This window comes from Balaenoptera ricei, chromosome 20 (assembly GCF_028023285.1).
Source record: "Balaenoptera ricei isolate mBalRic1 chromosome 20, mBalRic1.hap2, whole genome shotgun sequence".
Lineage (NCBI taxonomy): Eukaryota > Metazoa > Chordata > Mammalia > Artiodactyla > Balaenopteridae > Balaenoptera > Balaenoptera ricei.
In genome coordinates this window covers 50,308,854-50,319,521 of record NC_082658.1, presented here as the reverse complement: position 1 = coordinate 50,319,521, position 10,668 = coordinate 50,308,854, and the positions used below count along the sequence as shown (strand labels likewise).

Below are 10,668 nucleotides of genomic sequence, written 5' to 3'. Positions count from 1 at the left end.
TTGTTTATCTCCCTTCCACCAGCTAACGCGGCGCCCCCAGGGGCAGCGGGCAGGAGGTTGGAAAGGAGGCCGGCAGGGCTGTCTGGGGCAGGTCTGTTTAGGGCAAGGCAGCGGCTCAATATACTGGGGCCATTTAGTACTGGGGGCCAAGGGATCTCCTCACGTCCACAGCACCCTGAGTAGTCAAGCAAAGTTTACAAGACACTGATATGTTGACCTGGAAAAAAAGGGGTGCTCCTAATACACCTCAGAAAGATTTCCATGAAACTGGCTAAAAAGCAAGCACAAGACCAAAGCCAAAACCAAATAGACAAGGGAAAGGATAAACTTCAGCTGTGTGGAAGCTTCGGAGAGAGTGGAGAACACTATAGGGTGAGTGCCTGGGCTGGGTGGGAGGTGGGGGTCAGACAGCCCTCCCCCTCCCCCTGCCAAATTAGCAGTGCTGTGCAGGGCAGGAGCTTACCTGGGGGAGCTGCCTCCTGGCACGGGCCTGGTACCTCAGATGGTCCCAGGGTCATGTGTCCAACTGCAGTTCCCAGCCTCCCCTGCTGGAGCTTGCACCGGGAGCCTGGGAGCTATTCTGTCCCCCCCGCTGATCATGTGAAGTGGGCGCAGCCAGAGAGAGCAGGCGAGGCAGGGCATTTACCGCTGTTATCATGAGTGAGGCACCAATCCGAGCAGGTGTCATGCATTACTTCCTGTAATCCTCACTATTGTTCTCTTCAGGAGACTGAGTCTCAGAGAGGTTAAGTTACTTGCCTAAGGTCACACAGCCAGTGGATGCCAGAGCTGGAAAAAGAACACAGCTTTGTCTGACTCCAGGGCCTGGGCTTTCTGCCCTTGACTCTTCAGCCAGCTGGTGGCAAATCCTGCCACCTGCAGCTTCCAGGGAGGACACACCTGCTTGGGCCCAGCTGTGCACCAGGCCTGGGATTAACCTCACATTCTCTCTCACCCCTGGGGCTGCGTGGACAGCGGCAACCAGAAAGCTTTCATTTATCTTTCCCCAGATACCAGCTCTGACACCTCCAATTTCTACTGCAATCACAGTGTTTTCTGTGTCAAGCAGGGTAAAAGGAAAATCGCTCTTTCCCTGGAATAATTTTTCATCTTGTTATTTCCATTAGCTGACTCTGCTTGAGCCTGTTCCACGTTTGAATTCCCAGCTTGGAAATCCCTGGGCTGGGCAGGAAATACTGCTTCCCTCCTAGGAGCGGATGAGGGGGGTGCTGCCAGCAGATGGGGGGCAGGGCATGGAACACAGTGGGGAGGGGGGCTGATAAAAACCAGGGCAGGAAGGAGGGGGCATTTTTGTTTCTTCTGACTCCAGAGGAGGGTGTGTGGTGGAGTTCCACAGGGCTCTGCTGGGCTGATGGGTGTGGGTGGCAGAGGCCTGCTGGGACCCACAGCCAGGGGGCCCAAGGAAGGCAAAGCCATTGGCAGGAAGTGGGGTGGTTCCAGAACACTAGAGGACTCTAGACCCATGCTCCGGACCAGGGCACAGAGTAAGGCTGCTTGAGGATGCTGATTTCAGTTTTCGACAAGTTGAGAATCCTCAGGGGACCATGTAGATGAGCACAAGCTTAAGAGTAGGGGGCTGGGCTTCAAATCCTCACTCTGCCACTTGCTAGCTGTGTTATCTCGTGCAAGTGGCTTAACCTTTCCCAGCCTCAGTTTCCTCATCTGAGAAGTGGGAGGAATATGTCTGCCTCCCACTGTCATGAGGACTAATGGGGGTGAAGTGTGTGAGGGGCTTAGTCTAGCATCCAGTGTGGCCCGTGGGACCCAGATGTCAGCTGTTTACGGTGAGCGACCCTTCCCAGTGTGCCTGGGACCTTTCCAGGCTTTGACACCAGAAGTCCTGCATCCCGGGAAATCCCTTAGGTGTGGGGACACTGGGATGGGTGGTCATCCCGGCTGCGGTCTCCATGCTCCTCAGATCCAGCAGGGGAGCCTTCAAAGTCCACTTAGGTGCTCTGGGAAAGGCTGAAGCCTTTGCTAAGGTTTCTGCAAAACCTGGGGTGTTTGCATCACCTCTGGCTCGGGGGTCTTGCTTTGGCCGGGTTGACTCCATATTGTGGAGTGGATATCAGTTCCATACTAAGATTCTGAACCACAGAGATTCAGATGTGAAATTCAGCCCATTCTTCCCCCAAATCCGTCTCCACAAGGTACGTGGGTGTGCAGGTGACACTGTGGACGTTTCAGGTGGGGTGGGAGTGGCTTATATCACTGCAGAGCAAACAGCATCACAGGGAACAAGACAGGCCAGTCCTTCGGCCCCCTTGGGGGCGTGTGGCCATGTCGGGGGCAGTGGTGGCTTCACTCAGGGATCCCCAGCCCCACCCTATCTCTCTGGCATCACTCTCTGACCTCTCTTCCTTCCTCTAAATTCCTGTTCATTTCTATCTCTTCTGGGGCCTTGGGCCCCAGTTAGACTATGTTCTCAGGATCATCCACAATCAGCCTTAAAAAGTATTTTCCTAAACAAAGACAGTTCCTTCCCCAAGAAGAATGGTGGGGCCAACCATTCAGATAACAGCAGGTTGTTGCACATGAACTGTGTTGAATGATCTGTTTAGACTGGGAAGGACCTCAGGGTGGGGGAAGGCCACACTGGGGATCTCTTCCTGGTTGTGCAGGGCTCCCTTCCCTGGCTCTTTCAGAGACAGTGCCCCTGGGCTCCCATCGATTTCCCTCCTGGTGCTCCAGCCCCTGTAGCGGAGCTGCTGCTGTTGAGGGAGCCCTCTTTCCCAGGTGACACCTGCCCCAGGCTGGCTCTCACCCCGGAGCTACAAAGTCACCACCTTCAGGGCCGGAAGACCCTGGAGCACAGCTGGTTCAACCTTTTATTTAATGGGGAAACCGAGGCTCATGCTGGCAAGGCAACCTGTCTGTACCCACACGCTCGGGAGGCAGCAGAGTCAGGACAGTGAGGAGAGGGCTGCGGCCAGATGGGCAGCCGGACTTGCTTCTGCCACACCCCAGGCGGCAGCTGCTTTGGGGCCTGGAGGCCCGGCGCCCGGCCAGGGTACTAATGGAGGCTCCAAAGACCGGGTCCTCAGCAGCCCGGGTCTGTCTCAACATCGGCTCTCCCCTGGGAGCCTATCAGCTGTTTGGAACTGAGTGAGCCCCAGGCAGGGGACCCCACAGCTTGTGGAAAGTGTAGGCTCCTGATCTGCTGGCCTTTCCCTAGGGATGGAGAACAGACGGGCCCTGGACTTGGGAGTGTTTCTATCCATCCATCCATCCATCCTCCCTCAGGAGAGCAGTCCATCCTTCTGTCCATCCTCTCTTGTCTTTCAGTACACTGGTCCACACACAATAATCATTCACTTATTTTTCCATCCATCTGCCCAACACTCCACCCATCCACCCCTCCCTCCTTCTCTCTCTCTCCCCCTTCCTCCACCCATCCACCCCTCCCTCCCTCCCTCTCCTCCTTCCCTTCCTCCCTCCCTCCCTCCATCCTTCCCTTCCTCCCTCCCCCCTTCCTCCATCCATCCTTCCCTTACTCCCTCCCTCCCTCTCTCCCCGCTTCCTCCATCCACCCTTCCCTTACTCTCTCCCTCCCTTCCTCCCTCCATCCTTCCCTTCCTCCCTCCCCCCTTCCTCCATCCATCCTTCCCTTACTCCCTCCCTCCCTCCCTCTCTCCCCGCTTCCTCCATCCATCCTTCCCTTACTCTCTCCCTCCCTCCCTCTCTCTCCCTCTTCCTCCATCCATCCTTCCCTTACTCTCTCCCTGCCTCCCTCCCTCCCCGTTTACCCATCTCTCCACCCAGCAATATTTCTTGACAGCTAACCAGGGACTCAAAGATGCATAAGACATGACCCTGCCTTTAAGGAGATGGGGTGGGGGTACGGGTGGGGGGACGGACTCTAGGGAACCCAGCTCAGCTGCACCTCATCTAGAGGCAGCGCCCAGGCGGCAGGCGCAGGGTGCTGATCGGAGCAGGCTCTGCCTCGGGCAGGGGGCAGGGATGACAACACCCAGCTTTAGGTTCCCTTTTCCCCATTAAAGAGCCTGGGCAGAGAGGTGGAGAGGCCGGCCGTGGGGAGGGAGAGGCTTCACCCGTCAGCTGCTCAGCAGGTACAGTCAGATTTAAAATGTCCCCAAAGAGTGTCTGCTGAGAGGCAGGGGGTGAGCGCGCTGAATTATTTCTCCAGTAATTGGCACTGAAGCAGCTGCAGACATCCTGCGGTCTGCATCAAAGAGCGCAGAGCTTGGCCTGTCTCGGTGAGGCCTTGGGGGCAGCTTGTCCAGGTCTCCCAGGGTTCTTCCAGCTCCCACCCGCCTCTCCACTCCCCCTGCCCGCCCTCCTCCCCCTCCCCATCTCCTGGTACTGAGGGAGCCACCAGTTCTCCCTGGCTTTCTGTACAAGGCAACCTGGGGGGCAGGGCTGGGCGCGTGCAGGTCGGAGCCCTGGCCAGCTGCTGGTGAAGGGACAGGGACGAGGACACTAGAGCACCGAGGCCCTTCACTGCAGGGGACAGCCTTGCGGGGGGCTCTGCCAGTGTGTGTCTGGCAGGGTCCCTTTCCCCAGATGGTCTGGGCAAGGCCAGTGCCAGGTTTTCCTTTAGTCTCATCCCTCCCGTGTGCAGAAGAGCCTTTGGTGGCCCTTCAGATGAGCAATTTGAACTGACTGGTCACACATGTTTTGTAAACGGTTGGATCTTTCTGTGTGTGTGTGCGTGTGCGTGTGCGTGTGTGTGCTGTCCATCTTCCCTGGCAAGGGCCCCTCCCAGTGCCTGTCTGGCTGGTGCCTGGGGCACCTCTCCCACCGCGGGGCTCTCCACCTGGTCTCCTTATGCCGGAGGCTTCTCTCCCTCCCTGGGGGCGGAGCGCAGGGCTGGGGCGGCCCGGGGTGGAGGATCCAGACAGCTTGGTCAGTTTCCAGAGGCTTCCTTCCTGCCGCAGAACCAAACAGAGATCAGGTCAAAGGGAGCCCCTATGTTGGCAGTAGGGGTGGGGATGGGTCCCACCCCTGCCCCTGGGACTTCCCATCTCTCCACCCCCTCCCAAGGGACCTCTGGGGAGCAAAATTAGAAAACTATTTAGTGCAGTTGTCTCATCTCATAGATGGGCTGGCAGCAGGGCCAGACAACCGGTGTCCCCAGGCTGCCCCTCAGCAGAGCGTGAGGACCCTCCCCGTCAGGCCCTGACCGTGGATCTGGCCATACTCACAGGGTCTGCACCCAGAAAGAACAGCCAGGCCAGCCAGGACCAGCTACATAATTTGCGGGGCCCAGTGCAAAATGAAAACGCGGGGCCCCCTGTTCAACGTTATTGAGAATTTCGAGACAGTGACAGCAGAGCCTGAAACTGAGTGTGAGGCCCTGTGTGACTGTACAGGTTGTGCACGTGCCCGTGAGGCCAGCACTGAGGCCAGTCAGCTTCCAGCCATCGAGGGAGCCGCTCAGGTCCCCGGGTGACAGCTGTTCCCCATGCCATGAGCCACAGGGGCCAGAGAGATGCAGGACAGCTTCCTGCCTTAGAAGGAAAGGCAGAGCCTCGTGTGCTGCTGGTGGGAATAGAAAATGATGCAGCTGCCGTGGAAAACAGTGGCGATTCCTTAAGAAGTTAAGTGTAGAACTACCACATAATCTAGCAATCCCACGTAATCCAGCAATACACCCAAAAGAATTAAAAGCAGGGTCTCGAACAGATACTTGTATATCAATGTTCATAAAAGTCTTACTCACAATAGCCAAAAGGTGGAAAAAACCCAAATGACCATCAACAGATGAATGGAAAAACCATGTGACCTACCCAGTGGAATATTATTCAGCCATAAAATGGAATGAAATTCTGACACAGGCTACAACATGGATGGACCTTGAGAACACTAAGCTAAGTGAAATAAGCCAGACACAAAAGAACAAATACTGTATGATTCCACTTACATGAGGTACCTGGAGTAGTTAAGTTATAGAGACAGAAAGTAGAATGGGCGTGCCTGGGGGTGGGGAGGGAGGAATGGGGAGTTAGTGTTTAATGGGCACAGGGGTCACTCTGGGATGACGAGAACGCTCTGGAGATGACGGTGGTGATGGCTGCACAACAATGTGAACGGATTTAATGTCACTGAGCCGTACACTTAAAAATGGTTAAAATTTATGTTATGTGTATGTTACCACAATAAAAAAAAATAAAGAGAATAAAGGAAAGAGGGGCAGGTGGCCTGGGAAGACAAGACAGTTGTGGAGGTTTGACAGTTGAGATGGGTTGGGGGCTGTGGAATTGCAGCTCCTGGTCCTGGAGTTCAGGGTCATGTTCAGGTGCGGCTCCCACACCCCTGGGAGGAGTTGCAGGTCAGTCCAGAGACAGGCTCTGGCTCCAAAGGTGCTGACAGGCTATTTGATTGATGGAAGCTCCTGGAAACCCTCTAAGCCAAATCCTCCCGCTTATACAGGCCTGAAAAGACAACTGCTTCCCTGAACCTACCCTGGGCCTCCCGATAAGGGAGGACTCAGGAGAGCATGACGTGTGCTCAGCCTCGCTGGACACGAGACAGCGTCCAACGTGGGGGCAAAATCTCTGCGCAGTGACTGAACTTTATTCTCACTTGTTAATTAGCAGAAGGAAAATACCCCAGTGGGACAAGGGGCTGACTTTACCCTACTCATCTAGACATTATGATCTGTGTCTTTCTCCGCCTGCACAGACCTCCCTCCCCGCACTGAATCCTGATTTGTTCTCACCAGACCGCCCCACTGCTCAACCCAGCATGGTCTTTGGCATCTGACTGCTCTGCATTCAAATACAGGCACTCTTGACCTCCCTGGGCCTCAGTTTCCTCTTCTGTAAAATGGGAACATTAGAAGTATCTGCTGCATAGGTGGGTGAGGATCCCTAAAGCATGCAGCAGGTGCCTGACTCAACAGATGGTGGCCATGACGATTATTACACAGCAAAATGCTTCATCTCTCCCAGGCCCTGGCTCAGTGGAATTGAGGGCACTCTTTGTTGTCAGCTAACAAAGTGGTGTGAGGAGGCGGGAGCTGTGAGGGAAGTGAGGGAAGTGAGGGAGGGCACCGCCTGGGGTCCTTGATGGGCCTCCAGCCAGGCAGCTCTCCTCTCTACTGCCTGCTGCTCCCCGGCAGGGCACTCGGGGAGAACACGTCGGAGACAGTTCACCGGAGAGGCAGGAACAGGAAGAGATGGAGATTTCAGGCTTCTGGGAACCTAGGGATGTGATGCCAGAAAGTGGGCGTTTTCTCCTTTGGGAAAGGTGCCAGCCCCCATCTCTGTGGGTAGAAGTGACTCACCTGCTGGGCCTGTGGATGCTCTTTGCTCCAGGGCTAAGGAACAGCTGGGGGCGGGGCCTCTGTCCAGGGGTGGGATGCGGCAGGAGGACTCGGTCCCAGGCTTGTCTCCTCGTCCAGTGGGGCGCTGTGTTTTCTCCGCCAGCCCGGTCCTCATCACCTGCCCGCCGCTCCCCTGCCTGGGTCGGTCTAGGGGTGTCAGTCCAGGGAGACACAGAGAAACTGGTTCCACTAGATCCATGGGTCTTCAGAGTTGGTCTCCTGCACTTCCCTGGTGGCGCAGTGGTCAAGAATCTGCCTGCCAGTGCAGGGGACACAGGTTTGAGACCTGGTCCGGGAAGATCCCACATGCCGCGGAGCAACTAAGCCCGTGTGCCACAACCACTGAGCCTGCGAGCCGCAACTACTGAGCTCGTGTGCTGCAACTACTGAGGCCTGCGTGCCTAGAGCCTGTGCTCCGCAATAAGAGAAGCCACTGCTCAATGCAACTAGAGGAAGCCCGCGTGCAGCAACTAAGACCCAACGCAACCAAATAAATTAAAAAAAAATAATAATAATAATAATCTGCCTGCCAATGCAGGGGACACGGGTTCAATCCTTGGTCTGGTAAGATCCCACTTGTCGCAAAGCAACTAAGCCCATGCGCCACAACTACTGAGCCTGCGCTCTAGAGCCCACAAGCCACAACTACTGAGCCTGTGTGCCGCAACTACTGAAACCCTCGCACCTAGAGCCCGTGCTCTGCAACAAGAGAAGCCACCGCAGTGAGAAGCCCGTGCACCGCAACGAAGAGTAGCTCCTGCTCGCCGCAACTAGAGAAAGCCCGCGTGCCGCAACTAGAGAAAGCCCGCACGCAGCAACGAAGACCCAACGCAGCCAAAAAAAAAAAAAAGTGTGTCTCCCAATGGGGAGCACCAGCATCACCTGGGAACTTAAAAATGCATGTTCGCAGCCCCACCCTGGAGCTCTGAGCCAGAAGCTCTGGGGTGAGGTCCAGTGACCTGTGTTTTAACAAGCCCACCGGGTGACTTCGATGCTGCAGAAGGGTGGGGGCCACTACTGAACCTCAGCCTCTAACACTGCACTTGACACTTCGGCAGCTGCCCAGTCAATACTGGATAGATGAACCATTATTCTCCGAGGGGAAGAGCATGACCATCTGCTGTGTCCCAGGCTCCACGCTGCCACTGCACTTACCTTCTTACGTCATCTGAACAACTCTTGAGGCAAGTGCCACGTCTGAATCCTACGGGGGTTGTGACTAATAGCAGTGGTAGGAGTTCTACAAGTGCTTTCAAGTTTTTAATTTCCACAACAATCCTGTGAAGGAAGTATTATCCCCATTTTACAGATGAGGAAGCTGAGACAGAGAAGTACCCATAATTTCAGGTACTAAGTAGTGGAGCTGGGATTCAAAATCAGGTATCCAAAGTTCATGAGCTTTCCACCTGTGGTCTCTTTTAGGGACTACTTGGGTTATCCAATATTTGGGACAAGTCAAGTCATTTCTGCGCTCCATGATTTTTACAGATGCCACAGACCATCCTCCACCCCTAACTGTGAGAGTCTCAGCTTCAAAAGTTAATTTGTAAGTTGGATGCTTGAGACTCAGAAAGCAACGATTTCTTGGTTCCCAGACCCACCATAAAGAACCCTTGACTCCTGGCAGCTCCCAGACCCTGGTGGAGGTATCTGCATCCCATCTCTGCCCTAAAGCTGAAGGCTTCCAGGGTTAACACATGATGAAACTGCTTCAGAACCCCATCAACCTGGGACACATCTCTAGGAAGCACATTTGGAATTCACCCTGGAGGCTGTAAGGATTGGGTCCTTCTCCTAGACTAGGTCTGGTCCAGGCACGGGGTTCTAGTGGGAGCTGAGTGTGGTGGCTTGTGCTACATCAGGTCTGAGGAGTCTAAAGGGGGTGTCGGTCCCAGCACAGAGGTTCCTGAGAGCCGGGAGGCAGAGGCAACAGCCCCTTACAGGCCGGGCATTTGGATAAAGGGACCTCTGGGGCTGTATTTTCTCTGCAAGGCAGGTCCTCATCGCCTCTTTATCTTACTTTCCTGCTATGGCTCCAGGGCTCTCACCCACATCCCACGGGTTTATCCTGTTTGATACATATTTTTCCACAAAAAATTCCATTGTTAGATATATAATTTGGTACAAAGTTAAAAACCGTACTATAAAATTTATAACATAGGGCAGCAATCTCCTGCCCCCCCATCCCCAACCCAAGTACCTCTCTAGGCAACCCTTAGAACTCAGCCATTTCTGCTGGTGTTTACCTTTGTACTGAAATCTCATGCTGATTCTACTTCTTGATTTTTCAGTTTTATATATTATTTTATATGTCATGATATAGAATATCATGATATCATATTCAATCTCTCCAACACAGGTATGCTTCTTATCCTGTTTGTACATCCTTGGGTATCTCCCCTGTCCTCATGCTCCAATCTGGGCTGGCTGGCCTTGGCCTCTAGCCCCCACACACAGCCACTGCCAACATCCTGGGGACTCTCTTTGCCTCTCTCCTCTGTTGGATCCTCAGTTTCCTGTGTTCCTGTGTCCTGGTTTTCTCCCTTGTTTGGTTGGAGCACATCCTGTAGTAGCTGCCTGAGAAAGAATGTATGGGAGGTAAATTAAAAACAAAACAAAACTTCACAAGTCTGAAAATATCTTCATTCTACTGTCATTAAGATTTGGGTGGATATAAACCCAGATTAGAAATTATTTCCTGCCAGAATTCAGAAGATACTTCTTCACTATGTTCTGGCTTCAAAATCTGCTTTGAGAATTTCAAAGCCATGTTAATCCCTGACCCTTGGTATATGACGTGTTTCAAAAAATTTTTTTTCTCTTTGGAAGGTCTTAGGATTTTTTTTCTTTAGGATTTTTATCCTGGTGTCCTGAAATTTCATGAGAAGGCTTGCTATAGTTCCCTAAATCTTTATTCTGAAAGATTTCAGACATATAAAAATAATTCAAATATGACATATAATGAAATATTATAAATATTACAAACCCATCTATCCATCGCTGAGGTTAATGAAACATTATCAGTAAAGTTGAAACCGTTCCTTGTGCCTCTTCTTCTCAAGATGTATCTTGAAAGCTGTTGTTTATCCTTCCTATGCATTTCTTTATTCTTCCACTGCATAAAATATATGTTAATATATAACATTTTTGCATGTTTTAAAATCTCTACATAGACGGTGTCATAACATATTTATTTTTTCTGCCATCTGTTTCTTCGCTCAGCATTGTTTGTGAGAGTCATCTATACCGAGCGTGGCCTGACTATATCACAGTTTATGGATCTAGTCTTCTGCCGATGGTATTTAGGTTGTTCCCAGTTTTTAGCTAATAAAAAGGTGCTGCTCTAAACATCCTGTGCA

The 10,668-nt window shown here is 53.0% G+C and overlaps 1 long non-coding RNA gene across 1 annotated transcript; it reads right to left on the bottom strand.

Moving 5' to 3' along the window:
* Positions 1-735: 735 nt before the first annotated feature.
* Positions 736-7,555, bottom strand: LOC132356021 (uncharacterized). Its single transcript, XR_009499736.1, has 3 exons — positions 7,271-7,555; positions 4,799-4,910; positions 736-789 (listed from the first exon to the last, which is right to left on the bottom strand). It is a non-coding gene; the product is annotated as an uncharacterized LOC132356021 (long non-coding RNA).
* Positions 7,556-10,668: the final 3,113 nt, after the last annotated feature.